The sequence below is a fragment of the Lissotriton vulgaris genome, chromosome 9, assembly GCF_964263255.1.
Source record: "Lissotriton vulgaris chromosome 9, aLisVul1.2, whole genome shotgun sequence".
Taxonomy (NCBI): domain Eukaryota; kingdom Metazoa; phylum Chordata; class Amphibia; order Caudata; family Salamandridae; genus Lissotriton; species Lissotriton vulgaris.
In genome coordinates this window covers 1088485027-1088508174 of record NC_141697.1, presented here as the reverse complement: position 1 = coordinate 1088508174, position 23148 = coordinate 1088485027, and the positions used below count along the sequence as shown (strand labels likewise).

The following is a 23148-nucleotide window of genomic DNA, read 5'->3' as shown; positions in this document are numbered from 1 at the left end:
TTATTTTTCTTGATGAACACTATCATAGTTGCTTCGCTCCATGACTCTGGGGGAGGAATATCTTTTTGTATATTAATTACTAAATTATAAAAATCCTCTTCGATTTCAGGAAAAAAGATTTTATAGAATTCTAGTGGTATGGAGTCAGGACCAACAGCTTTCCCTGCTGGAAGATCCATAATTGCTTTATGCATTTCCCCTCGACTAACTGTCGTTTCCAAAGCCCTTTTATCAGCATCTCCTAGTTGTTCTAAATTAGCTCCTTCCAGAAATTCTTCTATCTCATACTTCTCAACACCTTGATCAGGATTATATAGTAATTGATAAAATTCTTGAAATCTGGTGCATATGTCCCTTGGTGCAGTAACCATGCTGCCATCCTGAAGCATTACCTCTGCGATATCACCCTTTGTGGCCTCCTGTCTAGTTCGCACGGCCAATATGCGGCCGATCTGTTCGCAGTATTCGTACTGTTCTTTTCTCCAGGCCAAATACTTCCCTGCTGCCTTGGATGCAAGTATCTCCCCCACCGCTGCTTTAGCCATTGCTAATCTCTGTGATATTACAGCAGTGTCTTGTTTAGACCTTATAGCTCCAACTAGTTCTTCCTCAATGTTTGCCATTCTTCCTGCCATCTCCTCCTTTTTAACCTTGTTTCGTTTAATTGAATATCTGAGTGTCTCCCCCCCCTTATGCCTGCTTTCATAGTATCCCATACTATAACTGGGGAGGCTGTTCCTCTATTGACCTCAAAGAATTCTTTTAACCAGCCTCTCATGTATTCAATATATTTGACATCTTGTAGTAGTGCCCTCTCAAATGTCCAGTTTAAGCTTAGATTGTTTTGTGACGCAATTACAATGTCCAAAATCAGTGGATTATGGTCCGAAATGACTCGGGAAGCTTGCTAACTTTGCTCATGGTTGCTATAATAGGGGATACCAAAAAATAATCCAGTCTTGCTAATGTTTTATGGGGTGCGGAAAAATACGTGCTGCCCCCCCCCCACCTTGTGCTGTTGTTCCCAGATATCTATTAATCCATTGTCTTCCATTAGCCTTATCAAAGCCATATGGCTTCTCTTTTTCCTCCCCCCAAATTTTTTCCGGGTCTTGTTTCCATAAGCCATTCAGACCATTAATATTAAGATCTCCACATACCACCAGGGGTTGGGGCCAGTTAGCCAGTTGTGTACTTATCAGGTTAAGCATTTCAGGGTCATCGACTGTCGGGGCACACACTGTGCATAGAGTAAAATTAAATCCCTTCACCTGGCATTCCATCAACACCCATCGCCCATATGAATCAGCTTTTTGCCTTTTAACATTAACCATACCATGCCGTGCCAATACCGCCACCCCCCTTGTTCTCGTCCCTTGTGTTGTATATGCAAGCAATTGAAGACCTAATTGACCCAATAAGCCCTTCTGGGACACCTCTATATGGGTCTCCTGTAAACACAGCATATCAACCTGGATTGTTTTTAAATATTCCCTCAGCTCCCTTCGCTTCCTTCCATCATTTAAACCACATATATTCAGTGTGCCTATCCGCATTGATAATTTTGTTTTATCCTCATTTCAGCATACAGTTTTTCTACAATTCTTTCGACCTTTAAAAGATAATTATCCCCTTGTTCTATCTTGTCTTGATGTGATGTTTTTTTAAGTTTTTCTCAAATATGCGTTTGGCATTTGGACGTGCTTTTGCATATACTTCCTCCCTCAGCAAGAAGTTGCCAAAATATACTAATATGGCTCTTGGTCTTGATGACCCTTCCGCAGTGGAGGTGGTGGGGCCTTTCTTTTTGAGATTTAATGGGAACCTATGTGCTCTTTGCACTTCCTTGTCCCAATCCCAATGACTTAATTCCGGGAAGGCTCCCTTGAACATTCTCAGGACATATGCCCTGATATCCCCGCCTTCAACCCCTTCCTCTATACCCAGGATTCTAAGGTTATTTCGTCTTTGACGATTCTCTAAGTCCTCCAGCTTCCACTGGACGTCCACCATCTGTTTTTCATACCCCTTCAATTTCGTTGAGTCTTTAGCTTGCTGCTCCTCCATCAACCCCGTTCGTTCTTCCAGGTGTGTCATCCTCGTGTTTGTGGCTGTACATATCTTTGCAACTTTCTTTATAACTCCTTGCAGATTTTTGGTTGCTAAGCGTTTTTTTTTACCCTCAGCTTTTGTAGCATCCTGCAGTTGTTTGATTGAGTTGAGTATTAGCTGCAGAGTGGGTTCCGCCGCCTGTGCCTGTGTCTGTGCCTGTGTCTGTCCAAGCGCCCCCCCAGCTATAGGATCTTCTTTTTCAATCTCAATGTCATTGTAGATTTGCTGTGTATCTGAGTATTCCCAATTTAAAGCTGCTTCCGTTTCAGTGCTAACCGCACTTAACCGTCTGCAGCTACTGCCTGATTTTTCTTGCGATTGTGTACTTCTTTGACGTTGAGACATCATTTTCTTCCTTGGCTCTTGATTTGGCTCTTGACTTTTCCCTCTTGGTGAAGATCCACTTCCTCCTTCCAAGCTTAGAGGCAGGCTTGAGTCTGTATTAATACCACCATTTTCCTCCAAGCCTGAGCATGTCTCCTCAGATGCATCTGATCCATCTGTTACTGAAAAAATGTATCCACTGGGTCCATGTTATCCTCTAGCCCGCTCTGACCACTGTTGGCCGTTATTTTCTGTATCAGCATTTCGGTTTGTTGTGCTAGTGTTGTTGTTGTCTCTAAAGTCTCTGAAGTCACAATATCCACATCAGGCTGTGTATTTTCCTCTGCATTCTCTATAATGTCATTTAGGTCCATAATGTTACTCCATTGTATCTCTACTGGAGGGTTGTCAGAGACCTCAGAGGCATTAGTTATAGTATTAGTGGCGCTCTCCTTTGCTGTATTTGTTGTGTTCGTGGGGGTAAAGTATCCCGTTATACCTTTTGTTTGACCTGAAGGCTGCCTAGCATTGATTGCTGCTTGCTTCCTAGTTCTCGCTTTGCTATTAGCCGTTGTCCCTTCCTCACTTGTATCACCCCCCTTATTTTTCACAGTTTGCCCCAGGGCTTGTTTCTCAGCCCCCTCAGGTGCTTTCGCTTTCCCTCCACGAGCAGGTTTTGGAGCCATTATGACCCCTTTGTCCCCCTTGAGAGCTGCACCCGCCTCAAATACCTCTAGCTCAACCTCTATGGCTAGCTGATGTTGTTTCTGTTTTTGTAAGTCTTTCTGCCCCTTTAAGCCAGGCAGACTCCGATTCAGGCTCAAATTCAGACTCAGGCACAAGCTTTGTGAGTAGCCTCCTAGTGTGCTCACATTGCCTGATTGAGTAATAAATGCGTTCACTTTTTTTCTCTCGCCCCCTCTAGCCCTACATGCTGCTTCTGTCTTACCAGTACTCCTTACTTGGCAGTCTCTTGAGGTGTAGATACTGCTACTGAGCTCTGAGCAGTGTATCAGTATTCCCCTTGTGTCCTTTGGCTTCCTCTGAAGCTGCTGCTGCTGTAACTGCAGCTGCCGATTACACCACGTCTGTCCGTGATGTCTCCGTCGGCTTCCAGCTGACGTTCGACTCCTCTGACCTCTGCTGCCCCTCCTGCGCTGCAGGCAGCCAGAATCTCCTCGCACTCCGCGAACTCCGCTTCCTCTGTTTCCTCCGCTGCTCCGCTGGAAGCGCCACGGGGGATGCAACACAGTTGCTCCGTCCAATCTGCCGTCCAATCTGCCCCCCCTGCTGAGACGCCGAGAGTGCTGCGGGTAGTGCCGTGAAGTCCGCCGGAATCGCGCCTCAGCTGTTGGTATCGTCGAGGCTGTCGCTGCTACAGAAAACGCAATACCACTCTCCATAAGGTACAGCGATGGGGCAGCGTCTTTTTTTTTTTGCTACAGCGAGCTGGAAGATCAGCTGGAAATTCATCGCGTATTTACTGCTTCAAAACTAATCCATAAACTTAGAGCTTGAACAGGTCGGCGTCGGAGCGCTCTCACCAGCCGACTAGCCAGACGCCATCTTGCAAAGTTCACACCTTTCAATGTAAGGCTTTTTATTTACAACTGTCATGACATCCTTTGGAAGGAACATATCTGCTACCCCCGCTAGGCAAAATCTTGATTGGCTATATCTTGATCAACTTCGAAACATGGAACCTCGTACTAGAGCGATCAACTGGTGAATTGCTTTTAAATCAAAGATGATCCCACATTGGCAATAGTTATAGTCAATAACCTGAAATAGAAAAAGGTAAAAATAAAGCCTCTATTTATACCTTCAACTTTGAATGGTATGCACTGAGCAGATAGAATTTTCTGTCAAACAGTCATGCCAGCTAGCAAGAATAGCATCAATTCGCAAAACTTAAAGCTGCCACCATTAACAAACAAGACAGGCTGGGTTGGTTGATGACCACTGCCCATGGGGAAAAAAAAAACTAAGGGCCGATTACGATGCCGTAGGAAATGGTCTGAGCCATTCCTACAGCATTGTAATCTCCTGTTTGGAATAATTTCCGACCAAACCCATTTTGATGGAGTGGGTTGGAAATTATTCTAAACAGGATTTCTGAATGGCTTACGACAGGCTTGGAGAGCCTTTCTGCCATTAGGAAAGCCTCCTGTATTCCCAAGGGTAGATCTTTCCCCTGAGGGATTACAATGTCAGAAATCCCAAAAGCCTTACTGTGCCAGCCTTTCGGACACAGAAAGACTGTGAGAAGTCGACTTTGGGGGCCCCCAGCAGGGCCACCATGGGTGCAAGGCCTCCGGATGCCGGCTGAGGGGCTCCTTTGGTGCCCCCATGTATTTCAGGTGCCTGCCAAGGGGTGCAGAGATGAACTTCACCTCAGCTTCTTATAATGCGAGCATGCATTCTGGTTGGAATGCATGCTCCCATTGTAAAGAATAGGAGTTGGTTTGGGACCGCCGACAGAAGCTCAGTCGGTCCCAGTTCCAGATTGATGTCGGACAGACTCAGATCCATCTGTCATTGAAATCGGTCCCTAAGTGTCGCCCTGAGAGCAAAGCATTGAAGGTTAACGGCCATTGAAATGGTTACAACATTAGAGGTCTTTTACGTTGTATGAACAATTTTGATGGGAACCTATGAAATAAGTATTACAAGATTACAACATGAAAGTGACAGCCACTATGTTGTATAGATCCAATTTATGGTGTTGTAAACTAGCACTGGAGTTCCAAAAACTAGAGAAACTTTTAATTCCTGCAACAGATCGTACTGTTTGGCCCAGCAACCCCAATGGACTGGAATTCGGTATAACTACTATTGAATCTCAAATCCAGTTTAAACTTGTACTGCACTGGGCCACAATATGGCTCAACACTGCAGCGCAATGCTTAAGAAATATTATAGACATCACAGATCATAACCACACATTAAATTGCATGGTTGGACCATGTTAGAGACTTAGGGCCAGATGTAGGTAAATCCAAAATACTGGTTCCTTAATAGCGATTTTACTGATTCGCTATTAAGAACTCGGTATTTCACATGTAGAAAAAAATTCGGTAAAAAATACAGAATAGGTAAAAATCAATAACATTTAGCGATTTGGTATAAATCCGTAAAAAATAAAATTACTGATTCCCCATTACCGAATTGGTATCACTGATTCCTTAATACAGATTCAGTGATTAGCGAATCAATATTTCAAAAAATCGCAAATTGTTGAATCAGCCAATCCTGTGCTTCCTCATGACCTCACAACCAGAAAATGGGCACACCCATGAAGCTGCACTGATTCTGAAGCTGCTGGAGAGGCAGGGAGCACAGCAAACAACCCAGGAGAAACTTTTTCAAGTTTTTGCTGACATCCCAGAGCAGATTTAGACAACCAGGAGAGGGAAAAGGAGGCAGGAGGGCGCAAAAGGATACACATTTAGTGAGAGGGAGCTGGAGGTCCTTGTTCAGGAGGTTACAAAGGACCATGACAAACCGTTTGGAAAAAATTCCCTGAGTCACAGAAGAGGAAAATAGGCTGGTTATGCAGGCAAGGATTAATGCCATTGGAGTAACCCAGCGCTCAATTGAAGAACATAAAAAACGCCGGTATGACCTCAGGAAGCGTGCAAAGGAGAGGTTGGCAGAGAGAATGAAGCAAGCCAAGCAGACAGGTGGAGGGACAAACACAGCACCTGCACCAACTGCCCTGCATCTCCTGATGGAGTCAACCCTCCAGCCATAGAGTGTGAGTGGGATTGGGGACAGCTCATCCAGAGCTGGCAACATGCAAGGTAAGATGCATGCACAGCATGCTGCACTCCCCACTCCCTAAACCCAATTCTCAATTGTTGAGTGACGTTTTAGGCTCCAAGTGAATTTTCCCGATTCATGCCCTTATATAGGTACAATCACATTGCCCTAATATAGGCAAAGAAATCGTTCCCTTATTTACACATAGTCCATGCAGACCAAATACAGGCATGGCTACTTCCACACATACAAAACGTCACAACGATTTCTAGGAAAATCGGCTTAAGCAGTAAGGGACCTTCCCCTTACTGCTTAAGCCGATTTTCCCTTCCCCTTGCTTGAATATTGATTTGTCCAAGAAATCATGTACTTTGGGTGGGAGAACATGGCGGGTTGCAGGCGTGGCTAGTCGCGAGACTCAGGAGGTCCGGGCGTCCGTTGGAGCGGAAGGAATGGCGAGAGTGGAGACGGCGCGAAGCTAAGCCGAGAACTAGCTGTTTTGAGCAGTAGCAGCCGCGAATACACAGGAGGAGCGTGGTTTTGTTTTTCGGCTTCTGGAGGGGTCATATTGCGCAGAGGCCGTAGTTGCGGACAAATAAACAGAATATCGGCTCATCACCAATCGGATTGTCGGCTTTTCGGGGGCTTTCGGAGGACGGTAAGCGGCCGGCGGCGGTATATGTTTGCCTGGAGCCACCGCCGGCCGCTTTCCGTCCTCCGAGCCAGCAGAGAGCAGAAACAGGTGGGGGCTTTGAATCACGAGTCAGCTACGATGAGAAGACAGGCAGTATGTGTTTAAACAGCCCACGTTAAATTCTCTTGTAAGCAGACAGACCAGCTGTGCAGCGGGAAGCAGTTTGTTATTTTCCCTGCTGGACGACCGGTATTTGACCCAGTCTGGAGAGGATTATTCACATCGTTATGGCAGGGGCCGTAACTCCTCTTCTTTCACAAACTTCCTTGTGCATGTCAAAGGTAGGATCCTCTTATGTTCAAAAACAGGGGCTGATGCGATGGGTATATGCGGCACATGAGGCCTTTTTGGGTATGAAATACAGGTTAGTACAGAACAAGTATTTTTTTGAATTCCCGCCAATTATGAGGAAGTACCTCAAGACAGTAATAAGTTATTTCTTTATTTAATTATTTTAGCCCGTAGGGAAATATGTAAATTGTGGGTGAATTATGAACCAACTATGTCCAATGATTATGCCTTTTTGCGGAATGAACCACCCTAAGATCAGTCCAAGGGTCTGGTAAAGTGAAAGACTGAGCTGACTATTGACATGGTGGTACCGTAAGACTCATATTGGGTGTCTAAAAAAAAAGAGCTTCCATAAAGATTCTCTGTATATTCAATACTGAAAATATCTTTACTGGTGTATGAGGACAAAAAAAAGAAAAAAAAAAAAGAAATCATGTACTTTGCAAAGAACTACTATTCCCTAGGAGTTCTTTCCTGACGTTATCATGCCCGACTTCACATCAAACTAGACACCTTCAAGGTATAAATATGCCTTCCCTTGCTCTAGCAAGACACTGTGGTTCGGAGCAGTTTGACCATCTATTTGCTTGACACAGCTTGCTACAGCAAGTGCAGAAGGAAGCTGACCCTACAGCTGATGCACTGATCGAGAAGCTGTCCTTTCATTCGCTGAGAATCCAGCTCCAGCTCCTTGCAGGGTGTTGGGAAATCGAGTCCCGAGACAAAGATACCAGACCTCCTTCATTCTAAACTTAAGGTATGGAGCTGATTCGAACATAAAAGACATCTTGGATAGATTCTTGCCAAAGAAATCTACACCTATGCTATACCACACTTTCTTCTTCCCTCCTACCAGACTTAGCTTAGGTACATTGGGGGAGGTGTACTTTAGAAGCACCAGTTGAGTATTTTAGTCATTGTTATTTATGTATGGATTTTTATATGGCTGAGAAACCATACAATGCTCTTACAGTATTATTTTATAATATTGTTCTTGCTGTACGAATTATACTTTGCAGTCTGCATTACGATTGTTGCAGTTCACTTTACTCGCATGAGAAAGAAGACTGTTCTATAAACCCTTTTTATTGAAAACATCTGTGTCTCTATTTTTCTGAAACTCTGTAGAAACGAAGCATGCACGCTTGACTGAGTGAAAAACGTATCTATTGTTTCCGCGACTCTAGAGATATATTTCTTATTCTTGGGAAACAAAGTTGTCATGTTTATGCAGTTGTCAGAAACTAATCCCTTCTTGTGAATTCAAGAACATTTCTAGTGACCTCTGAGCTAGCTGGCACTGGCCTATTGGGAATATAGGAACTACACTATATGGCGCCCAACGTTTGGTAAGGCACTAATTTAAAGCTAGGCACTAAAGTAACTCAGTCGTGCTTTTCTCAGAGACCCCTTTTTTCCCATAAATACTCCAATAGATGTCTGGAGTGGGTAAAAGGATAAAATATCCGCCATAAGTGAGTAGGACGAAAATCCTATGTATTCGTTTTTGGTTTGTTCAACGTTGAAGGATACAGTGTTCCAAAATATTGTGCACCTTATCTTTGTTTCCATGAAACTTGCTCTCCAACATTTATTAAACAATGTTGGTTAACGGCGACAACAACGCAACCGGTGAAGCTGCAGCAGTTGCAGCACTACCAGGCTTAGATTTTACAGGCTTTAATGAAGACGACCCTAATGCTACAATCATCCCGGAAAAAGTAAGGAAAACCATCACTATAAAACTTATAAAAAATGGCCTATCATCAAGAGGTGATAAGGTAATTTTTGTCATAGAGGCACATGAATATCGGCAGAAAGAGGTATTCTATTCATGGATTATCCTTCCTGAAGCAAACCCAGTAACACATGTGTTTCACTTCTATAAAGAAGAGGAACATCCAACAGAAAACATTCCTTTCGAGGATATTGAAATTCCACTAACATACCAAGAGCATGCGCTCTGGTTTAAAGCCGCCCTACATCATCAAAATCACATTACCAGGCTCGGTCCACTAGGTAGACCAAGAGTAACATGGCTGGTATTAGCCAGCTATACACCACATCCTGCCGTTTGAGAAATGTCAGGTGTGGAACTATAAGTTCACTAAAACAACTAATCAAAATACAAAGACAATCGGTTCAATATGTCATGCGGACTCTAACAGTCCAACCTCCTATAAGGATTCCACAACACACCCCTTACCAGGGGATCACAAATAAAATTACACCAGTTTATACAATCAGTCATTGGTCAATTGCCTGCAAAACGGGAACAAATTCCATTCTGGATATCTCAAAAATTACTCAAATTGAGCCAGTATTTCCTGATACTACCCCTCATGAGAAACACAGGATTCTAACAATCTGTTTACCAATGGGGATTGAACCACACCTGAAGAACTGCGACACTTGGGGTACAGTCTTTGGTGAAATCTGCACCAAAACACATGGTGTTCCATCTATAGTGGTAAAACCGGACGCCCTGAATCAGATTCATAATGAATACGGGGCAGAGCCTGCTTTAAATCTAGGTATGAAATTACTGAAAGATTTCAAACAGGTCTCAACAATAATATTAGCTAATATTGAAGGTGAAGCAGCATCCGTGGTGATCCGCCAAAAGCTAAGAGAATTTGATGTAACTGAGCAACCACAAGAAGTAGCCAGAATAATTAAAAAATCCTATGAAGAGCTAGGTAGAGACAGCTTGGATGGGAAACCAGTTAAACCCAACTGACTGAAAGCCCTGAAAAGGTCTTTATTAAAAACACTCTTACTCTTTCTAAAAAGAAGTGGGAGAACACTAAACAAACTTCTAAAGAAAAGCGTTCTCAATCCCGAGGTAGGTCTCCTCAAAAGGTGCCCTCTGAAAGGAGGTATAACCTCAGGAATAGGGAAAATTTGAGAAAACCTGATAGATACCAAGATACTGATACACGTTCCTCTTGTACTTTCAGACTTCTTCACAGAAATCGGAAAGAAGCAGACGGTCAGAACAAGAGGAAGAACATGTGAAGTCCAAAGACTTTCCAAAGAATAAAAAAAAACAATACACCGAAAAGAAGGTAGCAGGTCTAAAAATCAGACATGCTGAGGATCTTGTGGACACAGCTCAAGAACGGGGAGTGGGCTCAGACAATCTTGGACAGTGCAGCAGAAGTAACCGTAGCTCACAAGATCTTGAAGGATCATCTGGAGACAGTGGACTTGAATGAGTAAATCCAAGTGGAAACTGCTGATATCAGGGTTAGTGTCCCACGCAAGTTATATGAAGTAACACTCCGGATGGAGAAATATCACTAGAAAAATAGGAGCACTCTGTTGGGAGAAGCTCTCTAAGGGTTTTGGCATTCTTCTAACTCAACAAGACTGGCCACCTGAATTTGTCAGGAAGTGCTCACATGGCAAAGACATCATTATGCCATTCTTCTCCAATCATATTCCAATTCATTTAAAATACACCTATGGCAGAAAATGGGCAGTAGCCCAGGCTCCAGCATTATACAAAACTCATGTAGGATGGGATGAGGATTCTCCTCACCACAAAATCCAATTAAAAACTCAACCAACTGCGCAAATGCAGTATCCAGTTAAGCAAGAAGCTGAAAAGCAAGTCAGGGAGATATTAGATAAACTTGAATACCAAGGGGTGATTGAAACATGTACCTCATCAAAGAACAATCCTTTGTTTCCTGTGTCCAAACCAGATAATACATATTGTCTAGTTTTGGATTACAGACATTTAAACTCTTGTTGCAAAACTTTTGCAGTACAAAATGCACACAGTGCAGCACTAATGAATAACATGTGCGTAAAAAATATAACACCACATTAGATATTTTTAATGGTTTCTTCTGTCAAACCATTGCACCAGAAAGTAGGTATTTGACCGCTTTCTCAATTATGGGGACACAGCGTCAATTCTGTTGTCTCCCCCAGCGATTCAAGAATAGTCCAGGGTTATTTTCAGCCAGAGTAACAGAGTTACTTCAAACGTATGATGACAAGGCATTATCCTATGTTGATTACATCTATCTAACAGACTATGATTTGGACAGGCACTTGAAATGGGTGAACACCATCATACTCAGATTCGCCTCTGAACGGTATCAATTCAACTTTAAAAAATCTCAAATTGCCCACCTCAACGTCCTTTTTCTAGGATATGAGTTAGCCAGTGAAGGCAAAAGCCTGACAGCCAACTTTCTAGAACAATATGCGCTGCTCTAACCTCCAAAAACACTGAAAAACTTGCAGTCGATTCTAGGTTTCCTAAATTTCGGAAGAACATTCATTATAAATTACACAGAAAGGGTTCAACCTCTCTACGAATTAATCAAACCTGATTTTAAAACACTTTATTGGGCTCTAAGACTCACAGAAATTTTGCTTCCAGTGTAAACTGACGTGTTAGCAACAACACATTTGCAAACCCGCGTAAACGTATGCAACCTTATAATCCGAATGATTCCAGGAAGATGCGGGTTCACATACTTAACCTTTAATGAAGGAGAAAAACTACCAATAGCTTATAAATCAGATTTGTATACACAAGCAGAAATAAAATTCACCTCTACAGAAAGAATTCTGACAGCGGTTCAAACTGCAGTAGCAAAAGAGAGAGTCCTCGCACAGGGTAAGCGCATAATGGTTGTTACTCCTGTACCTGCCTTAGAAGCAGTCAATAAAGCGAGCATTCCAAATGCAAAGGCTTTACATCCAAGATGGACACAATGGGTTAATTCTCTTGCTGCAACAGACGTTGAATATGTTTTTGACCCCTATTTGAAAACACAAGAATTTCTACAATACGAACAAGAATGTCCTCTGCCTACTGATATTCTGCCTCTAGAACAGTATCAATGTATAATTTATACAGACAGATCAGCACATCCCGCAATTGGGGGTAAACAAGCATATAGTGCTGCGTGTGCGATCGTTAAAGATCGCTGGTGGTATGGTAAATTCCGACCTATGGTCACAAAAACTCAATCTCTCGGGATTGTACAACTCAGACAGCTGAACTGAAAGCATTCAAGATGGCGCTTGAAAATACTGATCGCGAATTCCCCACACTCATAGTTTGCGATTCCTATTACCGCGTTAAATCTTACAATGAATACTTGCAGAATTGGATTTAAAACGGTTTCAAAGATGCAAAAGGTGGCACAATCAAGCATAAGTTCCTTTGGGAACAAGTAGTTTAATTGCAAAAAGAACTACAAAAAACTCACGTGATCCATACACTGAGTCATCAATGTGATGGCGTGTGATTGGCTGATGAAGCCGTGAAGGCATCTGTGCAAACGGCTTCCGTAGCGGCAATCACTCGTTCAAAAACGAAAATAGACGGCAAAATAATGCTAGCTGTCAATGCTTCAAGCAAAGACAGTGGTAACACATTACCAAAAGGCTTTCCACTCAAACAGGCATCCATAACTGAACAAATATTGTTCCTTTTGCTCAAATCTCTGGAGTGGGGGATAGGGTAATTCCAAACATGGAACATAGATTTGGACTAATCTTAGCAGCTCATGAAGGGTTCGCTTCTGCACATGCAGGTGTTTCCGCCACAGTGTTAATATTGAAACAGAGATACTGGTGGCCGCGTATGAGGAAACAAATCAGAAACTATGTTTTGGAAATTGAAATCTGCCAAAAGATGAAAGTCTCTACAGTGAAACGTCCTGCGCAGACGCCCCTGGTAATTTCAGATAAACCATTAGCTTGTGTTTACCTGGACCACTGTGGCCCCATACAGAGGGATGGTAACTATAAATATATCATGGTCGCAGTGGATTCATGCTCAAGATTCATTTGGATGTGGCGTCAGCGCTCGGCTGACACTCGAACTGTTATAAAAGATTTGCGAGTCTTTATCATGACATACGCAGTCGGCACGCTACATTCTAACTAGGGTCCTGCATTTACCTCAAAGGCTTACAAAGAAGCCATGGCCAATCTGGGCGTTGCATTGTGGTATTCTAGTCCATTCCATCCTGAGGGAAATTTGGTTGTAGAAAGAAAAATTCGGGACATAAAGCAGTCTATAACAGCTAGGGTATTAGGCTCATTTGACGGGTGGGTCAAACATCTAATAAGTGTCCTATGTAGTCCTAACAGTCTGCCAAGAAATTTTCTAGGGGGAATCACTCCATATGAAATCCTTTTTAGAACTAGAATGATTGTCCAGTACCTTGATCGTCACACTTCAGTGATAGAACAAAAACCCTTTGATATCAAAGAACGTTTGGCTGTTTAACAGGACTTGAATGAAACAAGGAAAAGTCAAAGCAACATATTGCAGAAGCCAACAACTACTGAAGGGAAACCACCCATCCCAGCAAGGTCCGCCTGGATACCAAAGATTGGGGATCTAGTCAGAGAAAAGATCGCGGACAAGAAGGAATTTGGGCCTTCATACAGGCAACCAGTAACTGTTTTAGCAAATCACGGATCAAGAACAGTGTTACTGCCGCCCCTTGCTGGAAGAAAGGAGAACAGGTTTGTGTCCATCGATCTGGTAAAACCACATCATGATGCGATCAAAAGTAGTAGGCCAAGTGGACTCCAAAGATGTAGCAGACAACCAAATCTGCCTACTATCCAAGAGGTTCAAACTGAGAGACTCATCACCTTTGAAGAATCTGCGGTACGAAAAGAAGGACTACGCAACAAAGCCATGGAACTTGTACCTCTTGAGACCCAAATAACAGTTCATTAAGAAACGCCTGTCTACAGTGATATAGCATCTGACTATACTAATATGGCAAGTGATCAAGTAGCTCCAGCGATTTCAAATAATCCCGAGGCAATTCCTACAATTTACAGAACTGTCTCTGGCTATTTCAATAACTTTGATACATTTTCCGAGGATCTCAGTGAACCTAAAACAAAGCCAACTAAAAGAACTTTTCAAGGAACAAGCTACAGAACATTTTGATTAACTGGAAAAGACTTATCTGATTTCACCATTGTGTTGGGTGTACTTTTTCTTCTACTTTGGTTGACTCTTGTATTAACTTTGGGAATGCTGATAAATGGGAGATATAGTAAAAAGGATACAGCAAGTAAGAACATCAACTTACTCCTCAAGCCACACAACTCATCTCAACGTGAACAAAGAGACTTGTCATCAGTGAATATCACAGCTGTTCCTATACCTTGAATTATAGCTTGGTACAGAACTGATTATGAAATCTTTGGTCCTGCAGAGCTGTTGAAAACTCTATACCAATTCAAGGTTTCCTTGAGTGACTTTCTTTCATCTAGTACCTTTTCTGGTGATTGGGACTTTGAGACTGTTAATAATAGGATGGCAGACTTAGAAATGTCACAAAAATTTACAAAATCATGAATACTTAGAAGGTTCATCAGAATATGAACAAATGTACTGTTATAATCACTATGGTCATCATTTCTTGAATACATCTGCAAACACTAGAAATGTACTAAAATGTAATTAATGAGAACATTGTACTTCGCCACCAAAGGGTAGCTCAAAAACATTTTATTACACATTTCCATAGCTTTAAGGTTTTAATGTTTCAATTCCAAAATCATTTTACTTTAAAAATGTTAATAAGACAGGAATGAAAAGTATGTTGACTAATACTAAGCAAATTTATTCTGCGGCCTTTTATGCTCTGCTGTGTACATTAAGTTTTGACTTTGGGAAAGACAACATTGAGACAAAAACTGTCTGGGGCATAAAAGACTGGCAGGTGCAGGGATTAGAAGCTTTATTTAGAGCCTGCATCATCCCAGAATAATTAATGATTTTAAATGACACTGCTCAACAGACATCTTGTCTTGACTTAGCTAAGATAAAAGATTTAAACAAACCGTCCATACCTGCACCTACACCTAATAGTAAGAACACTACAGAGGGGGTGGTTGATTTTACTTAGAAACAGAACAGATCCTGATTGGAAAAATTGTTATTCTGGCCCACAGACACAAACAACTGTCAAGGTAGATTCTTGAATAAGACACAAGGGTTCACATTCACCAGGCCAGATCCAAGATATGTCCAGAGACAACATCCAGGGATAGTAATATCTTACAGTGTAGGAAAACTGTGCCTTGAGTGGCTACAAAAATCCACACTAAAAGAGGTAAAACAACCTGTATCTTTGCTTAAAGAGAGCTTTGATTTAAGGAACTTCTTACAAGGACCTAACAAACAGCGTCATAAACGTTTTATATACGCCGGTATCTATGCTATTTATAATGAGGCTTGTAAAATTACGCAAGAAGAGACTGCAGAACGAATACGAGAAATTGATCATAATAATTTAGAGCAATCTTTCTCTGTAGTTCACATTGGGTTAACGACTCTGTCATCCAGAATATATTCTTTGGACAGCATAGTATCCTCTGCCATAAACATAATGGAACAGGACATGGTCATGTTGCAACATGGTCAGTCACAATTGCGTTCCATAATGCTTTTAGGCTGGACGTTACAAAATCTTCGTTCTGGCTATGTGCCATGGCGTCTAATCAACAACACATCATTTTTTTTTATTTAACCTTACAGATAAACAAATCACTTTGGCACAAAGAGGAGCAGACTATACAGTGCTGAGCATTGAAAAACTGGAAAGATTACCATTAACTGTTTCTGAGAAGCCAGCGACAGAATGGATAATACAAGGTACAATCACTGTGCCTGTTACAATTTTGCATTTTCATTATTGCTTGATACATATACCAGCAGGCGTATATGAAAGGTTGCATAAAGAATACATCAAGACCTCCTGGGATTTACCATATACACACAGATGTTGGGGGGGAAAAGAAGTGTTTCTTAGTGGTACAAACTGCGAAAACGTACTAAGCAGTAGACTTTTATGTCAGGGTATTAATTTACACAGGGCCTGCAATGGTTCCTCGAACAACCTGCCACCTGCAAGGTTCTCCAGCTGCAGTGATTGATCCAATTTTTTGTCAGCTTTCTAATGTAAGTTATATTATGTTGAATGATCACAGCTGCTGCGGCATGTTGCCAGGAATACCCTATCTCATAAGGGTGTCAGCCAGGGTCACTTGCTGTATGCAAGTATTGTTTCCTAAAACCGAGACAGACGGGGAGTCGCCGTTGTGGCCGTCACTGAACATCTCTTCTATACGAATTGATACTTTAAGCAGAATAAAAGGCATTCTTTTGCAAAAAACTGCGCCATTGACCTCGTCCAAAGAGACGTATGATCTGCAAGTTGCAAGGACTTCTGCAGAAATACATGCCCTTTTATCTGCAAATTGCCCTATACATTTCCCAGAAGTGTTAGGCCGTACCTTAAACATGTCTGATACCAGTGGTATTGTACATGTATTTAAGCAGTCCTAGGTATTTTTCCAAACTTCATGCACTCAGTGTTTGGCGGCATGCCTCTCATTTTGGGACTCGTAGCAGGGATACTATTTTTGCTCCTTCTGCTCTGATATTGCAAGTCACCATCGATACCCAGATCACCTTGGAGAACACCCTCCTGGAAATTAAGTGTTGTGAGTGCATGATACAGATTCTGGCACTTACTCATTTAAGAGATTTGAATACCACGTGGTTTTTATCATTCAGACCAATCTGGCAAGATTGCACCTTACCTGTTCTGCGATGCCTGCTATATGGAGAAGAATGGATGCTATACATCTGTCTGACATTCCCATCAGTCCTACCAACGCAAGTTGATACTTTGCTTGGACCAGTATCGTCTCATGCACTGTGTTGTCCCCAGCGGCTACCAATTCTGATGACGGCATTTGTTGAGATCTCACAGATGCAACATGCTGACGGTGAGATACGTGGTGCAACAGGCTCACATGTACCATTTACTTCAAACACTGCTAATGTGACTGACGCTGATGGGGATGCTTCACACCGATGTGGTATGGATCTGCTTAACGAGGTTGTCCAACATTCACCCACAGTCGTAGATGAGTTCTTTACCAGCTTAGAAGATTTGATGTTTTCTCCTAACAATGACACTGAATTTTGAAATTGGCACACAGTGTTCTGAGAGACTGAATTCGACATTCATTTTTCTAAACAAACTTCTAATTTTGGAACTCTAAATTTTTTTTCTCTATGATAAGACTTTTTTAAAAAAATTGTATTTTTTTTCCCTTTTGGCACAAAGTAATCTGCTTAAAGTAGAACTTTCGTTAGAGAACTAGGGGCCAGATGTAGGTAAGTTAATTTTACCGATTCATAAATACCGAATTTTACCGATTCGGTATTTATGAATCTGTAAAATAGAAGGGGGGAGATGTAGGAAGAATCGGTAATTGAATTACCTATTCTGTAAGAATCGGTATTTACCGAATCGGTAAATACTGATTCGGTAATGCCCATTGATTCCTATGGGCATTGAAGCCCATAGGAATTAATGGTCATTACCGAATCGGTATTTACCGATTCGGTAAATACCGAACTATGCAAGGGTGCAGGGGGTTTCACTTTGACACCCTCTAGCACCCCGATTTAAGGCATGTGTGACAGGTGGCACACAGACATGCCCTAAGGGCATGTCCGTCTGTCACATGCCATAGGTGTGCATGCACACATCTGCATGCACACCTGGAATCGGTATTTTACCACCCAATTGGATTGGGTGGTAAAACACCGATTCGGTAAGACCTGTGGGACTCAGAAGAGTCCCCCTACATTTCAAAATTACCAAATCGGTAATAATACTGATTCGGTATTTTACCAATTCGGTAAATTTACCGATTCGGTAAATTTACCGAATCGGTAAAATAGGCCACCTACATCTAGAATAGCCATTTACTGGTCGGTAACGGCCGAATCACCCGTTACCGGTCGGTAAATGTCTACCTACATCTGGCCCTTGAATTCTTTCAAATACTTCTAAAAGACAACATTTGACCTTGTCCACACTCAAACAGTTTATATTCTCTGCCTTGGAATGGTCTCAAATTTTTTCTGTATTGAAGAGCCATTTCATAAATGTATTTTTAGTGATTCATTTGGATAGTATTTCCAATGTCATACTATATGCTTTGAATGAAACATTGCTTTTAAAATGCATTCAGCATGAATGCGTACAACCAATTCAAATGCATTTTTTGTATTTTAGGTGGGGCTTTTAACACATCATGTTAGATATGTCTTAATGTGTTTAGAACTTAGTAATGTTGTATTTAATAAAGTGAAGTGGGTGTCGTGTGGTGTTTTAGGCTCCAAGTGAATGTTTCTGATTCATGCCCTTATATAGGTACATTCACATTGCCCTAATATAGGCATAGAAATCCTTCCTTTATTTAGACATACCCCATTCAGACCAAATACAGGCATGGCTACCTCCACCGGTACAAAACGTCACAACGATTTCTAGGAAAATCAGCTTAAGCAGTAAGGGACCTTCCCCTTGCTTGAATATTGATTTGTCCAAGAAATCATGTACTTTGCAAAGAACTACTATTCCCTAGTTGTTCTTTCCTGACGTTATCAAGCCCGACTTTACGTCAAACTAGACACCTTCAAGGTATAAATATGCCTTCACTTGCTCTAGCAAGACACGGCAGTTCCGAGCAGTTTGACTATCTATTTGCTTGACGCAGCTCGCTACAGCAATTGCAGAGGAAGCCGACCCTCCAGCTGACGCACTGATCAAGAAGCTGTCCTTTCTCTCGCTGAGAATCCAGCTCCAGTGTTTCCAAGCTCCCCTTGCAGGGTGTTTGGAAATTAAGTCCTGAGACAGAGATACCAGACCTCCTTCCTTCTAAACTAAAGGTATGGAGCTGATAAGAACCTAAGATGAATCTTGGATAGATTCTTGGCAAAGAAAACTAAACCTATGCTATACCACACTTACTTCTACCCTCGTACTAGACTTAGGCTAGGTACTTGGGGTAGGCGTATTGTAGAAGCACCAGTTGAGTATTTTAGTCCTTGTTATTTATGTATGTATTTTTATATGGCTTGGCAACCATACAATTCTCTTACAGTATTATTTTATAATATTGTTCTCGCTATACGCATTATACTTTGCAGTCTGCATTACAATTGTAGCAGTTCAGTTTAGATGCATGAGAAAGAAGACTGTTCAATAAACCCTTTTTATTGAAAATGGCCGTCTCTCTCTATTTCTCTGCAACTCTGTAGAAACGAAGCATGCACGATTGATTGAGTGAAATACTTATCTATTGTTTCCGCGATTCTTAGATATATTTCTTATTCTTGGGAAACAAAGTTGTCATGTTTATGCGGTTGTCAGAAATTAATTGCTTCTTGTGAATTCGAGAAAGTTTCTAGTGACCTCTGAGCTAGCTGGCACTCACTATTAAGTTTAATATATTCGATAGAGACCTAGTCGACCTCCGTCCTACGTCTGATCTATAGGATATATTATTCCAATGCGCAGAGCCTATTGGGAATATAGGAACTACACTACACAATGAGGCAGTATGATTCCCACTCCAGTACATGTTTTACTAAAAACCAGCAATGCATTATCGGAGATGTAGTCAGAAGTAACAAATATCATAACAGTCAGTCCACTGAAACCAAAGGCATGTGACACACATCTGCAATTAGCACACAGAGGACAGTCAGTTTGATTGGCAGTCATGAGATTTATTATAACGCAAATGCAGCCAGACAAGTGAGCAAATGTTTATTCTGTCTCCACAGGCAAACCATCGCGCAGGGCTGCAGAAGCGGACACAGGAAAGGCACCCAGCAGAGAGAGAACACAGGAGGAGGAGGTCTTGTCACCTGCAGAGCACACCAAACCACCACCACCATCACCACCATCACCAGCATCACCACTGCCACCATCACCCCCACCACCACGAGAGCCAGGAGGCATACCTTGGCTAGCCTCCAGCAGATGCAGATGATAGAGGAGGACAGCATGGGAGGCCAACAGTCCACGGTGGCAGAGGATGACAACAGTGCAGGCACACTGTCCCCCACCAAGCGTGCCCATACAGGTGTCAGACACCGCAGTGCAAGGGCAGCCAGTCCAGTTGCACAGGGCGAGGATGTAAGTGTATTTGCCGGTCTTGAGGGGAACATGCTCAAGGTGCAGCGCCTGCAAGGCAAAGCAATAAGATCAGTGCAACGGCAGATGGTCCACATGAATAGACACATGCTGCAAATCAAGGAGGGCATTACCTGCATGAACAATACTGTGGCTGAGGGTATGAGGGACATGTCTGAGGCAGTGAGGCTACTGTGCAGCAAAATGGATAAGGATCGTTTGGCGAGGCGCAGGGACAAGCAGAAATTGAACAACTACACTAAGGAGGTGAACAGCCTCTCCACTGCCACCTCTCTGCTCTGCGGGCGCTCGTTGGCCATGCAGGAGGAGATTGCGCACTGCAGCTGTGACGTGGAAAAAGGGCTGGTCACTGTGACCAGTGCACTGGAAGTGCTACAAACAAACCAGGTAGCCACTACTGATGCATGTGATAGGGGGGATAGTAAAGAGGCAACTAGCCGCAATAGCATCATGCCCCCGATAACTGAGTCCAGGAGACACAGCAAACAGCACATCACTCCCACAGGACAGACTGCCAGTGAGGACAGTGTGCCCAGGAAATGCAGCAGTGCTGCTCGTGGGCGCAGGAAGTAATGTCAGCAATCACCTGGTATTGCGAAATGGATGATGTAACCCATTTTGCCTTTGGAATGTCCATTGCATATTGGCCTGGCATGTTGAGGCCTTCATGTTGTGGCGGTGTGCTATGCTAATAAAACACCATCACTCAATTACAGTAACTGGCTGTGTCTCCTTACTTACTCAGAAATAGTTGCGTGTGATCTCAGCCCGTCTGTGTCTCTCATCTGGTGCTGTTGCCACACCTGCTGCGCTGTGCTCTGGCTGTAGATAATCCTCACCCTCGTCCTCGGAGTCAGTCAGTTCCACTGCTGTTCCTTTGTGGCAAGGTTATGTAGCTTGGCAGATGTTGCTATTATTTTACCGCAGATGATGGGGCGGTACTGACGTACACCTCCACTTCTGTGTAAGCAGCAAAACCTGCTTTTTAAGAGTCCAAATGTGCTCTCCACTACATTGCGCCTAGATCTATGTGCCTCATTGTATCTTCTCCCACTTGGGGTGGATAGGCTGAGATATGGAGTCAGGATAAATGCCCGCACGGCATATGCAGTATCACCTGATTGAGAAAGGAAGTGCCATTAATACCAATCACCAACACATTCATCCAAGGTATACATCAGGGTGTGTCACATTGATTTACCTAGCAGGTATCCTTTTCCAAATTGGCCCCCAGCCAGATTTGTGTAGATCACACTGTTCTTGAATATGTAGGAGTCATGGGTACTCCCTGGAAATTTGGCTACAATGTCAGTGATGATGTGGTCCACATCACATATTACCTGCACGTTGATAGAATGTGTAGATTTGAAATATATACTCTGTAGCTGGAGGTGGGGAAAATTGGTATGTGTCCCATCAAAACACCCTATAACATGTGGGAACTGTGCCTTTTGATAAAAATCCATCTTGGTTTTCTCCAGTTCCACCTGTGTGCTGGGAAAGCCTATGTAGTGATGCATTCGTTGCATCATGGCATCCAGGAAAGTGTTGAAGAAACGGGACAGGCAACTCTGTGACACACCACCTGAAACAGCTATCACTACCTGATGCAAGTAGGTGCAGGCTACAGAGCACCTGAACATGTGTTGTAATAGCGTACGCCCTTGGTGTCTGATGCTCCAACAGTGGTTGCAGGTTCCGTATCAGGTCTAGTATGGTTTGGCGGTCTAGCCTGTACCTCTCATAGATTTCAGCCTCGGTCAGTTGGAACAGTGTAACGCGCAGTCTGTAAACGCATTCCTCCCGACTCCAAATCCTCAGTCATGATGCTTGCATGCGAAGCCGCCTTGCAATGACGTAGAGGGCCGCCATTGTGTTCACATTGTTGCATTTTGGGGCTGTTTAAATGCAGTGCACATGATTACCACCTGCTTTGAGTCAGTGGTAATAAGCGACTCCTAAATACCGAAAAATGGAAAAATCGGTATTCACGAGTTTTGGTACATCAATTTGCAAGTTTTTAAGGATTTCTTATTTCCCGATTCGGTATTTGGGGTTTCGGTGTCCGATAATCGCAAATTAAGGAATCAGTAACTGTTTTTCATTATTTTACTGATTGCTTATTTGCGATGGAGTTTGGTGTTACCTATCTTGTACCTGGCTAAATACCGGTCAGTAAAACAGACGCGGAAATTCTTCGAATTTCTGCGTTACCGACCAGCAGTTAGCCACCTACATCTTGCCCTCAGTAGAGAAGATCGATTGTTCCATCTACTGGAATAAACCTGACTCGATGAACAAAGCCAGTATTGCACTGATTAAAAATAAGTACTAAAGTACTGTTTGAGAGTATCATTGCAAAACAATCAACAACAATGTCACAACAAATTATATTTGAAAACAAAATCTTATATGGATCAACTATTACTAGAACTAAATAGTGCAGCGTCCTTTGTTTCATGAATATGTGCAGCTGATGGGGCAAAGAAAGACTGGATGGTCGGATGCTCTGTGGGTAGCCCTCCTGAAGCGCTTGGCGCATTGCTTTTTCATTTTTCTCTGGTCAGCCATGACCGTGGGAGGGGCTCCACCTCGTCGGATGCTCAAGCCTCTGAAGTCGGGGACTGGAGCAAGGAAACCCTTCCTTGCTCATTCAGCACAGCACATCGTTTTTAATGATCGTCAGCTTCACAACCCACCTCCGACCCACAAACCACAGGGTAGTGAAACAAGATGACTTACCGGACAATAATGCACAGCCTACTCAAGGTAACACTACAACACTCGCCATACAGACTACAGCTACCAGCATGCTGTGTAGCATGATGTGAAGAGCAACGCCCACTTAGGGCTGCCGGATTTAAATAAACCGCATTTAAATCAACATGGTGGGTGGAGTGTGCTTATTGCAGCAGTCCATGAGGAAGGGGC

The 23148-nt window shown here is 42.8% G+C and overlaps 1 pseudogene; it reads left to right on the top strand.

Moving 5' to 3' along the window:
* Positions 1-6232: 6232 nt before the first annotated feature.
* LOC147692847 (uncharacterized) lies at positions 6233-20790 on the top strand (annotated as a pseudogene).
* Positions 20791-23148: the final 2358 nt, after the last annotated feature.